The sequence below is a fragment of the Nannobrachium achirus genome (assembly GCF_963921795.1).
Source record: "Nannobrachium achirus genome assembly, chromosome: 24".
Lineage (NCBI taxonomy): Eukaryota > Metazoa > Chordata > Actinopteri > Myctophiformes > Myctophidae > Nannobrachium > Nannobrachium achirus.
In genome coordinates this window covers 9,051,544-9,072,498 of record NC_137831.1, presented here as the reverse complement: position 1 = coordinate 9,072,498, position 20,955 = coordinate 9,051,544, and the positions used below count along the sequence as shown (strand labels likewise).

Here is a 20,955-nt window from a genome sequence, read left to right as displayed (position 1 = left end):
CCTCGCTGCAGCATGTGGGAAATTTAATCCACATGATGTGGAACCTCGATAGCACGGAAGAGGCTCTTATCACACAGCACTCAATTTAACAAAGAGGCCATTATAATGCCCTGCCTGTGTCTTCTGCCCGCAGAAATACAACAAAAGAACGGTGCCTCATAAGCTGCATGCGCCTAATACATCAACCCCATCAAACACACTTTTTATATGAAAACCAATTGAGGAAAAGGCCCAGCAGAGAGTACATCAATTACGTTATTACTTAAAGTAAATTTCGAGCATAAAGGGAGTTACCGCAGTGAAGTGTGCTTCGCTAAGACACCGCAAAATCCATCGGCATGACGCTGGACTGGTTTTGAACGCCTGCATCTCGAAATAATAGGTGTTTTTACCGTCGTAATTTTGCGCCGCAGATTGCTACCGTACTCTGAAACCTCCGGATGCAGATTGGTCAATGACACGCACATGTACCACCAGGCACATTTGAGTCAAAAGTGGTAATTCCCGTTACTATGACAATGACTACGGCAGGGACGTGCTGGGCACCTGGTTCAGCCCGGGAAAAGGAGTTGGAGGAGGCCCTCATTGCGTGCTATAGAGAGAGATCTCTCTCTATAGCCCTGCTGCTGCTACTCAAAGATTTGCCATTTCAGATCAATTATATTTCGTCGTTGTCGGGTGGGAAACCTTGTATGTCCAAAACCGTTTTTTTGCATTATCATTTTAAAAATGATTTAAAATAGTGAAAACAGCCGATCTACAAGCACACAACGCCTCGCACCGCAAGGCGTTGTGTGCTTGTAGATCGGGCTGTTTTCACTACTTTTTTGCGACGGCCTTGTATGATGAAGCAGGGCTTTGCTTTGTGAAAAAAATTACAAATGTGAAACTTGGAGATACAAGTTTCTGCCCGACAGTGACGATTTACTTTGTTGGCCGCCCAGCCCCCAAAATGGAACGAAGGCCGACATTTTGTTTTTATTATTTTCCTAATGGCTGGCCTGGACCGGCCGGGAATGAACCGGTCATTCGGGAGTTGTCCCGCTTTTCCAATGGCCAGCACGTCCCTGGACTACGGTAAATTGGAATCGAAAGAACTTTCCGTCGGGGGAATGATTTTCAACTCTGTCATTTTGCCTTCCAGACTATTATCATGACTCAGAAGATCAACCCCAGGGCTGAAAATGAAGAGGCTCTCGTCCCAGACCCCGCTCACCAAGACCACATGATAGGGTAGGCCTGTGTACTGCTGTTGACCCATTAACTCAGCGGGTGCCCACGCGTCAAACTCTTTAATGTCGCTGGAGGCCCACGCCGCGTTTGTCGCGTTTACTGTATTTACAGTAACACTTTAAATCTCACCGTAAGGTCGGGGCTACGCTGGATGCAGGCCCATTCACGCGGGTTGCTTCGAATCGGACGCTGAGAGCATCGCGCGGCCGTTTTTCTCCATATACTCCAATGCATTTCCCCATCTTTAACGCCCTTTATCTCTGATTTATTGTTTATGGCTAAAACTGTGGCAGGCTGCGGCAAAATGACCAACTTTTGATCGGCAATCAACAGCTATGATCAACACTAGCCCATACAGTAAGTTACACAACAACATCCTGTCTGCGGTCATGTGACCAAGTGACGTCATGACGCAAGCATTGACGCAGCAGGGCCGTATTCAATACAATGGTGGTGGGTCTGGGCATCGAGAGGGGATAAATGGGGCTCAATCTTGGGGCACCCAATGTGTTAAGACCAAGAAGTGGCACGTAACCACTTTAACCGTTACTTTGGCTATTCAAAAATAGCAGATATCCACCTGTTTCCGCCAGAATTTACTGTGGCATTATTTGCGGGACACTTCGGTTAACAGCAGACATACAAGCTCACGCCACGTCGCAGTTGCAACCGCTGTGAGCTTGTAGATCACACTCGGCTGCGGCGCCGGAAGCTGCTCCACCTTCTGCGCAATGCACCATGGGACTTGGAAAGTTGTGGATACAAGCTCATAGTGCGGCATTGAGTGCCGTCACTATGAGCTTGTAGATCTGCTTATTTTGAAAAACAGTGAAAACGTGTGCTAATCTTTAAATATATATATATTTTTTTAAAGCTAACATTTTCTTCTGGGGGGTCCCTGGAACAAAATATTTTTGAGATGGCGATCAAATACATATAATTCTAGGGTCCTTGACATTAAAAACTTTGAGCACCATAGATAAAGAAAACGTTTGTCTTAATGGGTTAAGAGACTATTTTGTCTTTGAGTGATACTGGGTTTAACTAATCTATATCCAACTATACTCTGGTGTATTAAAGGTATTGACATAACTAATGTACGGCTGACATTGCTCCCATACTGTATATAACCATGCTACATGGCTAGAGAAGGCATTAGGGCAATGCACAGCAGACGATAAGCAATCACAGCTGAAACCTTTACGAGACATTTAATTCATACGGAGTAGATGTGCTTAGCTGGCAGAATGTAAAATGCCATATAGTTAATTAGAATAGAGAAACGATTAAGCTCAAAGACCTGGAGTTAACTATTGAAAAATAGCAGATCTACAAGCTCACAGCGCGGCACCGAGTGCGCGCTGCGAGCTTGTAGATCTGCTATTTTTGAAAAATCGTGAAAAAGTCTTTAAATATCTTTGACCCGATCTTTGACCCGACTTCTAAATCCTTCCTCTAAATCAGTGGTTCTCAAACTTTTTCACGTCAAGGGACCCCCAAAATTACATTTATTTGGCCACAGACCCCCCCATCTCAACATATGTTGTTCCAGGGACCCCCCAGAAGAAGAGATTTGAGTTGCAAAAGTTTGCTTTGAAAAATATATATTGAAAATTTGTATTCACGATTTTAAAAAATAGCAGATTTACAAGCTCGCAGCGCGGCACTCGGTGCCGCGCTGTGAGCTTGTATATCTGCTATTTTTCAATAGTTAACTAATTCTAGGCCTACATGGGTTAAGCATAGATCTGGCCCCGGTCCACCACAGGAGTTGATTTTCATGCTGCTTGGAGACTGGCCGTGTCACAACATTTGGCGGAATAATTTGACGAGTGCAGCGCGACTACACTGATAGTCAGTTAATTCTCCTTTCACTACTGCAAGCAAGAAAGTTCATAGAAACTATAACCCCTGGTAGTGTAGGGAAATAATGTTTCCACCGCCGGCCCCAATCCCTGCTTATGTAATGATAAAAAATAAATTAACCCATTTTGGCCTGAACACATTATGACGCAATATTTTATGCTTTAAATATAAAAAATAGCAGATATACAAGCTCACAGCGCGGCACCAAGTGCCGCGCTGCGAGCTTGTAGATCTGCTATTTTTGAAAATCATGAAAATTTGAATGTTGACCCGATTCTATAAGTGTCTTTTGAATTTTTGGAAAAAACCTATGTTTCTATGTCAGCAATCTGGCCAGCCATCGTCAAAGAAAAGGTCCTTTTCACTTAACTGGAGCTCAGTGAGTCTGTTCTTGAGAGACTACTAATACTATGTCAGTGGTGCTCAAACCTTTTCATGTGAAGGAACCCCAAAATGATATTTATTTGGCCACGGACCCCCATTTCAAAATATCTAGTTCCAGGGACGCACCCAGAAGCACAATTTGAGTACAAACGTTCGCTTTGAAAATACATATATTCAAAGATTTGCACACATTTTCACGACTTTTTCAAAAATAGCAGATCTACAAGCTCGCAGCGCGGCACTCGGTGCCGCGCTGTGAGCTTGTATATCTGCTATTTTTCACTGGTTAAAGCATTCAATAATTCTAGGCCTAAATGAATTAATAAATAACTAAACAATGGGTTACGCACTAAAGAACTTTAGTGTTGCTGCAGAGATGAAAAATCATCTCTGGGCCGATGTGGTTGACAGCAAAGGCTAAGATATTCCACTGAGTGGCAAGCATGGGGCAATAAAACATCCATTCAACAGTCAATTATGCCAGCTTCCATTCTCTCCAGGCTGAAAAGCTAGCGTCACCGTATGAACGTTCCTAACACTACAGCAGCCAGACAGTGATCATCATATTGTCAGCTATTATATAATCTTTCAACCACATTGCCTGCAACATAATTATTCAAAACGCTCAGACTCACAATCTATGGTTTGACCCAGCGTGACACAGCAATCACTGACTAGGCTGTCAACGCCCTGTGTGTGTGGCCCCAATCATTTCTCCACCGTTATAGCATCTAATTATTGCAGTTAATAAAATCTATTAAAAAAAATAAAAAACAGTTCGACCCTATATTCTTCATTGACCGGAGTCCCCCAGGAGTCTATACTACTGTAGGACCCTCCGTTTTCCTCTCTACACCAAATATCTTCGCAAATACGTTACAACTGGTCTGCTAGACCAGCGCAGAATGCTTGCCGCCGAATAGGTACAGTATGGTTCAAGTGGTTAATAGTGTCTTAAAAGCTGCTTGAAATACAGCCATGTTATGTAGTCTGCATGAAGTGATTAGTTATAGGCAGCGCCGGCGGGCCGTATACGCAGACTACGCAGACTGCGTAAGGCCCGCCGACCAAAAAGGCCCCCACCGCCCCCTCCACAGCAGAAAAGAACTAGTGCTGGCATGGTTAATCGTTTTCAAACCGAAATCGCAATGTGAAATCTCGCGATAGCGAATCGCAAAGGTGGTTTCTCTGCGAAGTAGACTTCCCAAGCAATATGGAGACGTTTTAATTTTAGAAATCCTTCATAATTGACTAAGCAATGATCAAATCCAAACTGTGGTGACTTTCTTTGCTTCGCGCGTCCACCGCTGAAAGTGAAAGTGAATGTGATGGCCGGAGCCACTGTGCAGGACTCTGCCACAGCGTGGGAACTAGGGGTGCTGCAGGTGTTCCAGCACCCCTATAGGGAAGTTTTCTATTTTTATTTAAATAAGAAAAGAACAAATCAAACATAGCAAAAATACGTTGCCTGTTGTTGTCGTTTTTTATTTATTCATATATATTTTATATATATATATATATATATATATATATATATATATATATATATATTTCCATTATAAAATGGATTAAAAAACGATAAAAAATATTAGGCCTATTATTTTTTCGGAAGGCCCCATAGCAGAATCATGCTTAGGGCCCCCGTGGGGCCAGAAACGGCTCTGGTTATAGGCCATGTTAACTCGCTCTCGTTGAGAATTCCTAGACACAAACATTACATACCTTATTATGAATAGTCATAATATAACATAACATAATATATATTATTAAATAGCTGAAAAACTAGAAGGACTATGATTGGCTGGCTGAAAAGTGGGGGACCAACCGGTGGTGATCGAGAGGCAGATTGGCAATGACAGAGTTGGAGTGAATGGACTGGACCTGTGAACTGAGAGACAGTCAGAGAGTAGAGTGTAGAGGGGAGGAAAAACAGACAATATGCAAACTCTCCCATAACAATATACGTAACATTGGCGAAGATATTTTGTGTAGAGGGGTTAAAGATGTAGAGGTTTAAGTGGTTAATGTAGCATTCTGGAGATGATAATACACATGTTTCAGTTTGAAGGTCTTCATCAATGCCAGCTTATATTGGGGAAGAAGGCATCACCACATGTTGAACTCACGTGTGTGTCTACTACAGTGATGATATATTTGAGTCTATCTTTGTAGGGTGGAAGTGTTTTTTCAGATGTCTTCCACACAGACATGAGGATAATTGCGACCAGAGGTTGCCTGTGGGTAGAATCACTGTGGAGCTTGTTATGCAATCTCTTGGCTTTAACGGCCAAACACTGCCTCTGTGGAGACAGAGACAGTCCAGGTTGCTTATTTATTACCCAATATTTTCCAAAATCGAAAGAATTTAACCACTCTCGGCGCTGCCATAGTGCCTTGACATCTGGAGGTGAGTCGGGTTGGAATGTAGGTTCGTTGGAAACAGAATATCAAGTCTCTCCACATGCTGCAGCTTCTCCGTACAAATAATAATTAATTATGAAATGTTCTCAGTAAGCAGAACTTCCCCCCTTGGATGAAGTGCATAAGTTCTTTGTACGTTGCATCCAGGATAATATTTAGGCCTTTCGCATCATTGCGGCACGAAGGTCACAGTTTGCTATGAGAAAAGGCACATCATGTCCGTGTACGCTTTTTTACGGTCTATGGGTTTGCTGCTCTGACATCACTGTGATGTCAGGGGAACCAAATCCCTTTTATGCCCATATATGGAGACCCCTGTGATGCCAGGGGAACCAAATCCCCTTTATGCCCATATATGTAGATATGAGATCCCTGTGATGCCAGGGGAACCAAATCCTTTTTATGCCCATATACAGTATGGAGATCCCTGATGTCATCAATATTAAATATCTATGGGTACCAGGGGTCTACTGGTCCGATATACATCACTGGCCAGATGGCCAAGACATGGTGCGACCTCACTCGCCCTTTAGGGGCGAGGTCGCTTTTCGCCCCTTAGGTGTCTTACTGGTAAATGAATCGATTTTCTTTTTTTTTTAATGGTTGCCCTCTCTGTACCCTTTTTGTTTTGAGAGCCACTGTAGGTGAATCATGTTGGCTGTGGAAAAAGACAATGCTTATTATTCCACACAGAGCCAAAACACTTTGATTTGCTGGGGGGGGGGGGGGGGGGGGGGGGAATGCTCACTAGGAGCATTTCTTTGTTGTCCTCTGTCCGCCGCGTCCGGGGGAAGACGGCTCTGCGGGGATGAGACGAGATTGATGAAATCGACCCGCCCTTTGAAAGTAAAAGAAAAAATCAAACCTCTGTTCGAAGTGGAGCTGTGTGTGTGTGTGTGTGTGTGTGTGTGTGTGTGTGTGTGTGTGTGTGTGTGTGTGTGTGTGTGTGTGTGTGTGTGTGTGTGTGTGTGTATTGCAGTTGATGCTCAGGGCAGGCTAGACTCAACAGCACCTCTCTGGTCACCCAGGGTTACTACATACAGGCTACATACAGACCCACCCACCCACCCACATACCCACATACCCACCCACATACCTACACACACGGCCACGTATAGGGGAGCTTGTGTTCCACACAGCTCCAAAAAGAGAACTTGTGCCCAGTACCTGCGAGCTAGGCTCTATATCACGTTCTTTACTTGGCAGGGCTTTCTGCTGGACACAATATCATCTCTCCGTCGTATTATCTTGCAACAGAACCGACACCTTGAAAAGGATTCATCTCTTCTTCCAAGGCCAAAACGCAGAAGGCAACGGAACGCCGCGATCCGTGCACAGGGCTTGTCTGTGAGAGTAGGGTCCGCAGTGCAGCACAATACTGTACAAGGCTTAAACCCATTCAGAACGGGTACACATTATTGTGTATCATTATTTTATGCTTTAACTATTGAAAAATCGTGAAAATTAGAATTTTGACCCGATGTGTCTTATGAATCCTTCTAAGGTTTTTTTTTAAAAAACCCTATGTTTCTATGTCAGCCATCTGGCTAGCCATCGTCAAAGAAAAGGTCCTTTTCACTTAACTGGAGCTCAGTTAGTCTGTTCTTGAGAGACTACTATGTCAGTGGTTCTCAAACCTTTTCATGTGAAGGACCCCCAAAATGATATGTATTTGGCCACGGACCCCCCATCTCAAAATATTTAGTTCCAGGGACCACCCAGAAGCAAAATTTGAGTTACAAACATTCGCTTTGAAAATACATAATATTCAAAGATTTGCACAAATTTTCACGACTTTTTCAAAAATAGCAGATCTACAAGCTCGCAGCGCGGCACTCGGTGCCGCGCTGCGAGCTTGTATATCTGCTATTTTTCACTGGTTAAAGCATTCAATAATCCTAGGCCTAAATGGGTTTTAACACCGCAGCAACACACAAACAACAATAGCGGGTTTCCATTGAAGAATGAAGAAATGGTATGGGTGATTTTATTTTCGCCCAAAATTCTGTTCCTTAGTCAAAGTTAGTTGAGTTGGTAATTAGCTCAGTGCGTGGCGCAGGCAGGCCGGTCGTTATCATTCACACTTACAAGGATTTTGGATTGCGCTGAGAGGCGATCCATCTGTTCCAGCCCGAGTCAAGACTCTGCAAACTGTGTATTTTAAATGGACTCCATCTGTTGCCTCTCTCTGTATTTTTTGTCTCTGTTTTTATGACTCAATTCCAATCTGTCTGCAGCACAACGGTGCATTTTGGAAATAAATAGCCAAAATGGGTTGTTTGTTTAGTTAAACAAAGTTAAATCAATGTCCTCAGCAAGAATTGTATTGTGTCAGATCACATTTTTTTTTTTATCTTTTTACCTACAGTATTTCGGGTATGCATTATAGTTGAAAATGTTCAGACTTCAGTTTCTTTTCAAATACATTTAAAGCATTTTCAAAAATCACGGCTAATGTCGCTACTTGTCATACAATGAAGTGTGCATGGATTAGAGGCGCGGTGGCGCAGTAGTTAGCGCTTCACTTCACAGCTAGAAGGTCCTGGGTTCGATTCCCCCCCGGGGGACGCTGTGGGCGCTGGGGGGTGTGTTCCTCCCTCCGCGTCATCAGCGCCCACACCCTAGGTGGGGTTGGCGACAGGGCCTTTCTGTGTGGAGTGTGCATGTTCTCCCCGTGTCTCCTAGGGTAGATGCCCTCACAAAAACATGCAGTAGTCCTGGTTTCTATACTACCTCCCCCTAGCCAGCCAGGTGCTCCCCAATTCCCCTGGCGCGGCAGGGGGAGAGTGGAAACCAGGACTACAGGTTAGGTAGTTGGCACTGGGTGAGAAAATGGGTTGCAAAAACTGTGGGATAAACAATTAAAAAAAAGACAGACGATCATCAATATGACATATTATTCCTTGTCTCCCTCTCTCTTTCTCTGGCCTGTGTGATGTAATTGACCCCTACTCAAGGCGTCCTGTTCACCTCCCACCCCTTCCACTGCATGTGACCATGAATCCACACACACACACACACACACACACACACACACACACACACACACACACACACACACACACACCCCACGCACACCCACACACACACACACACACACACACACACACACACACACACACCCCACCGTCTTTGGATTTTTTCCCACGTCGATTATTCCTCCGACCTTGCTTTTCCCGGGCCATCATCACACACCTCTCTCCTCCGTGTACTGACCCTTACCCTCCCTATCCCCCCCCTCCCACCTCTCCCCCCCCTCTCCCCCCCCCCCCCTCCAGGCTCCGGCTGTCAGATGAGGACCCTGGACAGCGGCATCGGCACCTTCCCCCTCCCCGGGGACTCCGTCACCCGCGCCGGCGGCCGGCAGCAGCACGTCCCCAAATCCGAGTCCAGTCCCGCCCGGGTCTCCTCCTCCTCTGGGGTCCCCTCTTCCCTCGACGCCTCCTCTCCCCACCACCACCACCACCGCCTCCACCCCGCTGCCACGCCGCCCCACGACGCCAAAGTGCCTTCTTCCCTCCCCGCCAGCCGCCTGCCGTGCCTGCCCGGCACCCTGGGTCACTCCCTGTCCGAGCCCGCGGTGACCCTCAGCAGCCAGCGCCGCCTGCCCAAACCCACCACCACCACAGGTAAAAGTCCTGCGTTAAAAAAGAACTTTCATACACAGAGATAATGTGAGCGGTGCAGAGCAGGGGTCTTCAACGTTGTCAGGCCAAGGACCCCTTAGTTGAGAGAGAGATGAAGCAGGGACCCCCCCACAACATTTCCTTATCGTTTGACAGCACAATCATCAGTATATTTTGGATTCATGTCAATTTGTGTTTTCAGATATTTAACCACTTGAACCATCAATATAACTTGACAAATAGCCGATCTACAAGCCGATCTACAAGCTTGTCTGCTATTTTTGGCTAAAGTATGGACACTAGGGACACTAGGGTGGTTAAGATAAAAAGGTTTCTATCACACCAGACAGAGAGATTGGCACGCACACACAACCCCCCACACACACACACACACACACACACACACACACACACACACACACACACGCACACGCACACGCACACGCACACTCCACAAACAAACACAATCACTGATCTCTTCTAGATCATTGATTCTCAACCTTTCGTCCTTTTTCTTTTCGAGGACCACCAATTTGATATGCATAATTAATTAGCCCACGAAACGACATTTCATATCATTTTTTTATCTCTAGGACCCCCAATCTACACTGTCAAATCCTCAGTGTTAATTTAGCTCTGAGAGTTACTTACCCTGTATGGGTCTATTTGGTTCCTAAATATCAATCATTTAGCTGGGATCCCCCCATGGTGAAATGTAGGGTTTTACATGGCTCGCTCCCCCCAGGAGTCACACCATAAAAACATCTATTCGAGCATATTTCACCTCCTGGGGTCATTAGGAAGTAAGTAATTAGTAAATGTGTTTAATCCAGCTGCACTCTATTTTATTTTACCTGTCTTAGTGTGTCTAAGAAGCGCTTTATGCTCTGCAGTTTAAAGTGTTTTCATTGATAGCTGTAAACGGTCTCCTCTCAAGGTTGTTGAATAATGTGTTTACTGTAGTGGGTTGTCTCTGCTCTGAAGTAAATGTTCTTTTTTCATTTTTTACTGTATGCGTTGAATTAAATAGATTTTAAATATGTAATATAAGTAAGAAAACAGAATGAGAATTGCCTTGGACAGTAAACAGATGCTGTATAGCAAAATCCATATGAACCACTCCACAAACACACCCTGAAAATAAACTTCTACTGTAGGAGACCTTCTCTTTCAGTAAACATAAAATGGCACTATGTAATACGTTGTTTAAGAACTTATTTTATTCAGTTGCGAGGCAGAAATCGCTGACAAGCTGACCATGTGTCACATTGCTAGCTTTGTGAGCTTATTATAGGCTATTTTGTCAATTTAAAAAAGAAAAAACAATTATAACATGTTGAAATTGTTAAAATAAATAACAATAATAATAATTACAATAATAATGAATCATTGGAAATCTTTGGAAAATTACTAATTTTGCTGATAAATATAATAACCTAAACCCGGTTCATTTCGTTATTTAGTAAATCCAAAAGCTACTGTGAGACAAAACCAACATTTTCTGATAGATCCTGTGCTTTTGTCTCTTTATGATAGACTTGCACTTGCACCGCCATAGCCCTGTAGGGATAAGCACTGGAGATAATGCAATTAAAAGAGCAGGTCAGCGTATTCATAGATCATAAAGCGCCTTCAAACCCTGCAATCATAAAGTGCCTTTAACCCCTGCGCCTCGGTGCAGCAGCAGAGCGGTGGTGGGTGGGATGTCTGATGACTTATTAGAGACACGCAGCGGTACGCAGAGAAGATGAGAGATCACATCTCCATGGACGTTATTAGCCTGCGCGTCTGTTTTCACAGGAGCATGGAGAGGGATGGCTGCACGTTACCATATCCACACCACAGCAGCCATTTCTCTCTTAAGCCATTTAGATCCGAACGCAACGCTGTGTCAGTTTAGATTTGAACCACTTTAACCATCATTTTTATGCTTTAACTATTGAAAAATAGCAGATATACAAGCTCACAGCGCGGCACCGAGTGCCGCGCTGCGAGCTTGTAGATCTGCTATTTTTGAAAAAACGTCTTTCAATATTTTTGTCCCGATTCTATAATGTCTTCTAAATCCCTCCCTTCTAAAATCAGTGGTTCTCAAACTTTTTCATGTCAAGGATGCCCCAAAATTACAGGTATTTGGCCACGGACCCCCCATCTCAAAATATGTTGTTCCAGGGACCCCCCAGAAGTAAATATTTGAGTTACAAATGTTCGCTTTTAAAAAGATAATTATATTCAAAGCCACGCTGTGAGCTTGTAGATCTGCTATTTTTCAATAGTTAAAGCATTAGATAATTCTAGGCCTAAATGGATTTAATGCACATCATACTCAGGATGATACCAACGTGTTTCCTTCTACGCATGAAGGAAAACATTGTTGCTTTCAGGCTGAAACCTCTTCATATTTGAACTTTCTTCGTAAATTAACGCCACTACTTGATCGTACACAAAAGCACTAAAAGTAGCAGATCCACAAGCTTTTACGGTCTATGGGTTAGTTAGCCGCTCGGACATCATGCTCTGATGTTACTGTGATGTCAGAGGAGAGGAACCACTCTACCAGAATGGGTTTGCCGCTCTGATATCACACTCTGGCTTCACTGTGATGTCACACAGAATCCCTTTCATGCCCATATGGAGTCATCAATATTAATTATGCCCTCTTAGAGAGCTCCCTGTGATGCCAGGGCGAACAAATCCCTTTTATGCCCATATATGGAGATCCCTGATGTCCACACCCCTGATGTCCACATCACTGTGGCGCTAGGTCGCTTGTCGCCCTGTAGCGTCTTACTAGTATTATTATTTATTTATGTATTACTGTTAAAGTGATCCCTGACTAATACGACAAATATGCCTTAATACATTATAATTGTCCTCTATAACTACAATGTAAAATTAAAAACACCTTAATTATTTTATTTCTTCTAGAAATAGCTAATCTTTCACTCAACAGGGGAAATGCCCGTCGCAAGTTGATGATGTCATAAATATCATGTGTGATCTATCCCTATGGAATTTATGGCATGCATGTGCAAATAAAAACAAACTTAATACTTCATATGGTTAATATGAGCATCAACTCAATATTTCAAATGTGTTTTTTGCACATGCATTCCATAAATTCCATAGGGATAGATCACACATGACATTTATGACATCATCAACTTGCGACATGCATTTCCCCTATTGAGTGAAAGATTAGCTATTTCTTGAAGAAATAAAATATTGAAGGTGTTTTTAAATTTACATTGTAGTTATAGAGGACAATTATAATGTATTAAGCATATTTGTCGTATTAGTCAGGGATCACTTTAAAGGAGTCAATTAAGTCCATGTACATTAGTGCAGTAGGCTGTGAGACAGCCAGCACTTAGTCATTGTGGGGGCGACAGCAGAAATCTGTTGTTTGTGGTTTGCCAAGAGTCATGCTGTAGCTGCAAACAACCGCGGGCGGATGGATGACATTAACGTTTGAGAGCTTTGAATATCACACAAACTGTGCCGTTTCTCACAGGCAGATTAATGGCTGTGCAGAGGGCGTTTGGAGGGGGCAAGTGTGCAAGATGTGCAGCGTGGCGTTCAATTAGTGACTAATAGACCACAGAGTGGTCTGTGTGATGATGGGTAATGTGTTTGTTTTGTACGCCAGGGACCCCCATAAGAGAAGACATGTCAAACCACTTTAACCATTATTTTATGCTTTAACTATTGAAAAATAGCAGATATACAAGCTCACAGCGCGGCACCGAGTGCCGCGCTGCGAGCTTGTAGATCTGCTATTTTTGAAAAGTCGTCTTTCAATATTTTTGTCCCGATTCTATACATTTCTTCTAAGTCCTTCTTCTAAATCAGTGGTTCTCAAACATTTTCATGTCAAGGACCCCCAAAACTACAGGTATTTGGCCGCGGACCCCCATCTCAAAATATGTTGTTCCAGGGACCCCCCAGATGTAAATATTTGAGTTACAAATGTTTGCTTTTAAAAAGATATATTCAAAGCCGTAATGTGTTTGTTTTGTACGCCAGGGACCCCCATAAGAGAAGACATGTCAAGCTTTTTTTCCAAGCTCACAACACATTGCAATGTGACACGTTTTTAAATGTAAAATAGGGCTTTAAGTGTTTAAACTGTTCCTCATAGCTGGGGACCAACTGGACCCTCCCCCGAAGGACCACTGTTCTACAGTATATTCCTAGTAAGACGCCTCAGGGCGGCGACAAGCGACCTCGCCGCGCCATGTCTTGGCCATCTGACCAGTGATGTGTATATCGGACAGGTTACCCAAATAGGGAGACCCCTGGTGCCCATATATGGAGATCCATGTACTGTATGGAGATATGCTGTGAAAGCCCAAACAAGCTTACTTACCTGCCTGCCACACAGATATGGGCTGTCTTGGCCATCTGTCTTGGCCATATATGGATTCTGTTAGTGTGGTATGTGATGTGGCCTCCATATATGGTCATTGTGAGCTCGCCTGAAAGTGGAGAACACTATGTTATCCTCATTATTTATATATATAATGAGTTCCGCCGCAGACAGTTCAAAGGTGAAAACACTATGGTTTCGTCATTATTTCCGCCACATATCGTGTTCCGTTAGCCAATGATGCGCAATTGGTGGAAAGAAATCTGGGAGTGGTGTTAGCTGGAGTATTGGTTGAGCTTTACATGACAGTTAGCACGCTGCAGAGTATAGTCACGAGCGAGCCCACACTGTTTCGTAGGAACAGTACTCTAATTTAGCTTCATCTGGTAACGTTATGACCCGGGCAGAAGCACGACACAACATCCTGTGAGTTCCTAATAAGGTTATATAGTTGCCGGACGTGACATCATGTCAGAGCCCGGATAGCTCAGTTGGTAGAGCATCAGACTTTTAATCTGAGGGTCCAGGGTTCAAGCCCCTGTTCGGGCGGTACATTTTTCTTTTGTTTCTGTCTGGCATGCTTTGCAGTTAGACCACCACCATGAGTACATCATTATCACATTTTCCTCTCAAGTTTTACTTTTGAACAAAAGAATCTTTATATAGGGAGGGTGAGGGAAGACAAGAAAAGAGGCAGTTTTTTTTTTGTTCTTTTGTTAAATAGCTTTATATTTTGATAGTTGTGGGCTTGCCTGAAAGGCGAGAACACTATGTTATCTTCATTATTTATAATATAGTGAGTTCTGTAGACAGTTCCGCAGACAGTACCAAGGCAGGGCCCTTAGCCAATGAGGTGCAATTGAGTTGCGGAAAAACATCTGGGAGTGGTGTTAGCTGGGGCATTGGTTTAGCTTCACATGACAGTTAGCACGCTGCAGAGTATAGTCACGAGCGAGCCCACACTGTTTCATAGTCCAACAGTATTTCTAGTTCCCATATGAAGTCCTTAGTTAGATATGGGCTTAATATTGATGACATCAGGGAACTGCATAATGGGCATAAAGGGATTCTGTTTGTGTGACATCACAGTGTAGCCAGAGCGTGATGTCAAAGCGGCAAACCCATTCTGTTAGAGTGGTTCCCCTGACATCACAGTGATGTCAAAGCATGATGTCAGAGCGGCAAACCCATAGACCGTAAAAAAGTGTACACATCCAGAGATCCAGACAGAGTCAGCGTGTGCTGTTTCACCATTCTAAACTGCGACCTTTGGTTGCAATCACTTGTGTAGATGGCCGTGTGTGTGTGCGTGCACGCAAACGTGTCTGCTGTATGTGTGTCTGTGCTACAGCATACGAGTTAGACACTCTTCCTCACATGCTTTCTCTCCTCTCTATCGTATTGAACAGATGTGATCAGGTCAAAGAGACTGAGTCAGAGTGAACCACGCAGCACCATCTCCTCTTCCATGGAGGCCCATGAGAGAACGGCCAAACCCAAGGACCACCACGATCTGCCCAGGGTAAGAAGAGTCAAAACACAACACTGGGCCCTGGGTACTTTAACTATTGAAAAATAAGATATACAAGCTCTACTGCGAGCTTGTAGATATATGTGTCCCAATTTGGCTGGGAGCCAGTCATTGGATTTTTATTTATTTTCATTTTCTCATTTCATTTGAAAGCTGGGGATCATAGCTACAAAATGATATATTGGTTGTGGAGATTGACCCAACAGTTTTGAAGATATGGCTTATAGAATGATGCCATGCTGAAATACTACTTTTGAGATATTCAAGTTCTAAATAAATTTCTAACCTGCAAATGACCTGACGATCTCTCACATTAATTAAAAAAAGTATTATTTACATGCAGAGTTAAGCTCTGGCGTTTAAGTGAAATGTAGCCTGAAATTTATGAAATGCTTTAGTGGCTTTATCACATTTTAGTGAGAAAAAAAAAAAAAGGTATTTTCAGTCCCTGTCTAAAGCTGTACTTTCCGAGATGACTGGCTCTCAGTGAGATTGGGACACATATTGCGTAGGAAGAATGACGTAGCCAGTTCAAGGGGTAAGACCTAGGGGTTGACGGCGCGCCCCAGGTGGGCGGGGTCTCGTACCCCGGCCCCTTACCACAGAGTACTTCAGGAGTGCTTACCTACCCAGTGTCAGTTGCTAAACTCTACGCCCCACCTTCCTTCCCCAACTCCACCTCAGGATTAGGCTTTCCCCTTGCTGGGGGTCTCAGATCATGTGACCGCGGAGAGCTTCATTCACGATATAGCTTAAACATTTAACGTGACCGCGGTACAATGATCCGAGGGTCGAATCCATGGCCAAACTTAAGTTCCGCTATAGTTTAGTTATGCTGTATTCACGCTGCTGTTTAGGCTATAGGATGCTTCTTATATTGCTATCTGTATATGCTGCCTTGTCATTATTGTATGCTGCCATTCGTGTCAATAAAGCTCATTCAACCTAAATGGTCTTGCCCCCTGAACTGCTATTTTTGAAAAATCGTGAAAATGTAATAGTCTTTGAATATTTCAGATCCTTCTAAGGTTTTTTGAAAAACCTATGTTTCTATGTCAGTGGTGCTCAAACTTTCATTGGGACCCCCAAAATGATATTTATTTGGCCACGGACCCCCATCTCAAAATATTTAGTTCCAGGGACCCCCCAGAAGCAAAATCTGAGTTACAAATGTTCGCTTAAAAAATACATACAAGATTTGCACACATTTTCATGACTTTTCAAAAATAGCAGATCTAAAATATCGCAGCTTGCATATCTGCTATTTTTCAATAGCTAAATTATAAAATAATTAAGGCCCCCCCCCCCTCCCCCCTCTTGTGACGCCCCTGCAAGGAAGTAGCATCGGACTGATATAATCTACATTAGATAATATCATTTTGTCAGCTTTTTTCATTGTTTTTCTCTCTTCATTGTAATACATCAGTATTCAATGTGTGTGTGTTCTTATGTGACCCTTCTTTACCTGTCTGTGTGCACAGGAGCGGACGCTGAGAGTGTGCACGTACCCGTGCAGCAGCAGCAGCAGCAGTGACTCCGACACGGAGGCAGAGAGCAGCGAGAGCACTCTGAGCTCACCACAGAAGACCCTCGTCCACCAACCCAAGAAGAGCAGCTCAGGTCAGCAGCACTTCTTCACCCAGCCATTTCTTTTGGAGCTTGTAGATCTGCCATTTGCGCCAATCTTGTGGAGGGGCCTTAATCATTTTATACTTTTAACTATTAAAAAATAGCAGATATACAAGCTCACAGCTTGTAGATCTGCTATTTTTGAACATTTGTGAGAATGGCTGCAAATCTTGAATATATGTGTTTTTGCGAACATTTGTAACTCAAATTTAGCTTCTATGGGGGTCCTTGGAATTAAATATTTTGAGATGGGGGGTCCGTGGGACAAATACATATGATTTGTGGGGTCCTTAGAAGGATTTGAAATATTCAAAGACTTGAACAATTGTTCGACATTTTTCAAAAATAGAGCTTGTATATCTGCTATTTTTCAATAGTTAAAGCACATATTAATGTGAGTGAATCCTTGTACCCAGGGCCTAGAATTTGGTGCGACACCCCTGCATGTCTGTGTGATCTACACTCAGTGACTGAAACATGAACACTTCTCCCCCTCCAGTCGACCCCCACGAGGAGGAGACGTTAAAGAGGAGAAGCGTGGAGAAGCCTCTGTCCATCATGGACTTCTACCAACAGGACATGTTCTCCCACCTGGAGAAGGACGGCAGGAGGATCTCCCAGTACAACCTCCTGCACAAAGAGTCGCCGCTGGACGGCAGAGCGGGAGACAGACTCAGCGTGAGTATTTTTCCACTGGCTCAGTGTGCAGCCTAATTCACAGAGACAGCGCTGGCTCAGGTGGTGGAGTGGATACCTCGGAATCGTAAGATTCCCGGGTACAATCCTCCACAGATCCTCACGGCTGCGTGTGGAAGTGTGCATGAGCAAGACTAGGGATTGGACGTTTATCGTGATAAAAGAACAAGATTTCAATTTATCGTGAAATTATCCTCTGTCATGCACTGGGATCAATTCACATTTTATTTTTGTAGCTGCATAACCCTAACCCGGTACCATTTAAAGTTTTAAACCCTCTATAATTGGTAAAAGGACCTGGAAATAACGTACTTGATAAGACTTTTTTTTCCCAACGCGTTGCGACATGTCGTGAGCTTGTAGATCGGCAATTTCTTCCGTCCCAGGATGATGGATGTTGGGGATATTTTGATTATAGCGATATCGTAAATCGCAATTCTTTTTGGTCACAATAATCGTGACATGCAATGTTCATATCGTCCCATCCCTAAGCAAGACCCTTCACCCCTTAACCGCTCCTGATGAGCAGGTTGGTGCCTTGTATGGTTACCTCCACCATCAGTGTGTCACACACGGTGGGGGGGGGATATATTGCATACATAATATTTGTAAAGTGCTTTGGAGAAAGGTACTACAAAAATGCACCATTCACCATTTTATTTCACATTTCACGGCCTTCCAAGTTTAATACACGGTAGCAGAGTCGGTACGGCAGGCGTCAACGAACTAAAAAGCTGGGCCTGATGAAAAGAGATAACCCACTGCAAGAACACTGGCTTTTATTGCATTTTATATCACCAGTGATAGTTTCAGCTCAGAATGCTTGGAGTTTACTGCTGATGGGAGATTTAGATAGTGTCTGAATTGATTTATACCTTGTTGGAACGCCAGTGTCGTGCATCGAACATAGCAGATCTGTAGGCTCACAAAGTGTCTCACCATGAAGCGTTGTCAGCTTATAAATCTGATATTTTTGGTGCGCAACATGATGTGCAACAGTTACCAAATATAAATAGGCCGTTAGAACATACTGGGTTGTTACTGGCCGAACGTGGCAGTTGACAGCACTCAGGGTCAGAGGTCAAGGTAGAGCTCAAGGTCTCATTGATCATCATACTGTATGTGATAGATTATTATATGTTTAATAATGCCTGTGGATATTAAAACTAACCAGTAAGACTTCCCTAATTGGGAGATAAGCGACCATCAGGTCACATCTATACACAAATAGGCCTGTAAGTAGACATACTGTGTACCGCTTTGCGTCATTTTAGGGCAAAATCTGTAGGAGCAGTGTCCAAAAATGTGTTTTGCAAGAATCAGCCTCATGGTGGCGCTAGAAGAGGGGCATGTGAGAAAAGAGTGGGTGGAGGTTGTGGTTTGGCAGCCAAGGAGTATGTGTGCAACATTTGGTATGGATAGGGGCAACAGTGGCAGAGATAAGAGTAGGGGGGAAGTGTGACTTGACAGACAGACTGACAGCCGGTGGAGGTTTTGATAGTAGCGACCTTAAGCAACGCTACGGCAACGGCAGATGACAATGGTAACCGGAAATGATCCGCGCTCGATAGATAAACCTGATGTCGCCACAGCCGTCTCTACTACGGCAGAAGGTCCCTTCCCACGTAGCGCCTATTCCGTCTGCTGCGTGTACGCGTCGCCATGGAAACCAAAGCGTTCAGTGAAAGGGGTGGGAACCCGTCGCCGCAGAGGCTTTGCTTAACCATTTTGACCGCTACGGCGATTACGTCATAGCAGCCGTAGTCCGCCTGGCGTTGCGGTCCTGAAAATCATCGAGCTTAAAGTCGCTAGTAACTGCCACCTGACGGTTGCAATAAATATGAATGCAATATTTTGAGGGTGCTCAAAAAAGAAACAGAAATGAGCCGGTATATCGCAGTCTCTTGTACGTGAGTGTGTGACATCCCTTCTTGGTACTCTGGATATTCAAATGACCTCTAAAATGATAAATGGAGTCTCAGTAATGTCTAGGCTATAGTTTTATAAGCCTTCACATGAGTACTGTTGACACGTCCTCCTGACATTAAACGTTCCTGTTGAACTTGGAAAGCGTTCTCCACTCTGCCCATTCTGTTCTGCCAGCGTCACGCTGGACTGGTTCCAGTGGAGCCAGTCTGCATAGTGCATACAGCAGGGGTGTCACACCACATTCTGGGCCCTGGGTACAAGGATTCACTGTGGGCCCCCCATGAATGGGAACGGCGTAATCATGCATTATTTTGTGCTTTAACCAAGTGCCGCGCTGCGAGCTTGTAGATCTGCTATTTTTGAAAAATAGTGAATATTTTTGACACGATTCTATAAATGTCTTCTAAATAGGTTTTTTGTAAAACCTATGTGTTTCTATGTCAGTGGTGCTCAGACTTTTTCATGTGAAGGACCCCCAAAATGATATGTATTTGGCCTCGGACCCCCATCTCAAAATATTTAGTTCCAGGGACCCTCCAGAAGCAAAATGTTATTTTAGTTTTTTGATTAAAAAATACACATATTCAAAGATTTGCACACATTTTCACATATTTTCAAAAATAGCTAAAGTATAAAATAATTAAGGCCCCCTCCACCCTGGGCCCTAGTAACTCAGTCCCACTTTTCCCCCCCAGTGTGACGCCCCTGGCTGGCTGTGTGCACAGCACGGTCCTGCATATCCTCCAGTGATTGTCGAAGAATAAAAAAAACAACCTCTTCTGCTTGCACACTCTTCCCGGTCGAAGCTTTGTGCCGTTGTTGGAAATGTCAAGTGGGCCGGGGCGATTAAAGAAAGAGAGAAGTTGTAAAACAAAGTCCAATGCAAACACACGGGCATTGAATATATGCTTTGTTAGGAAGAAAGAACTCGATCTCCCTTTGTACGTGTCGTGAGGCTTGAACGAATTCACCGTCCCGACCAACCCCCCAAAAAACTTAGTTTCCTATTCCCAAGGAGTATTTAGGTTGTTGGGTTTATTTGTTTGTGTTAGCTTTTTTTTTTTTGCCTTTTCTCATATGAAGCTGCCTAATTGCTTTCGATCGGTTCACGCTCTCATGTCAGGGCGTATTTGCCTACCAGTATTTAATCAATTTAGTCCTAGAATTATTGAATGCTTTAAAACTATTGAAAAATAGCAGATATACAAGCTCACAGCGCGGCACCGAGTGACGCACTGCGAGCTTGTATATCTGCTATTTTTGAAAAATCA

The 20,955-nt window shown here is 43.8% G+C and overlaps 1 pseudogene across 1 annotated transcript in view; it reads left to right on the top strand.

The window, feature by feature from the left end:
• The window catches only part of LOC308279947, a 259,776-nt pseudogene that overhangs the window by 225,973 nt on the left and 12,848 nt on the right, over positions 1-20,955 (top strand). The window contains exons 13-16 of the transcript in view: positions 9,183-9,533; positions 15,309-15,421; positions 16,912-17,050; positions 17,559-17,737. The product of the transcript in view is annotated as an uncharacterized misc_RNA (transcript). The remainder of the gene's footprint in view (positions 1-9,182; positions 9,534-15,308; positions 15,422-16,911; positions 17,051-17,558; positions 17,738-20,955) is intronic.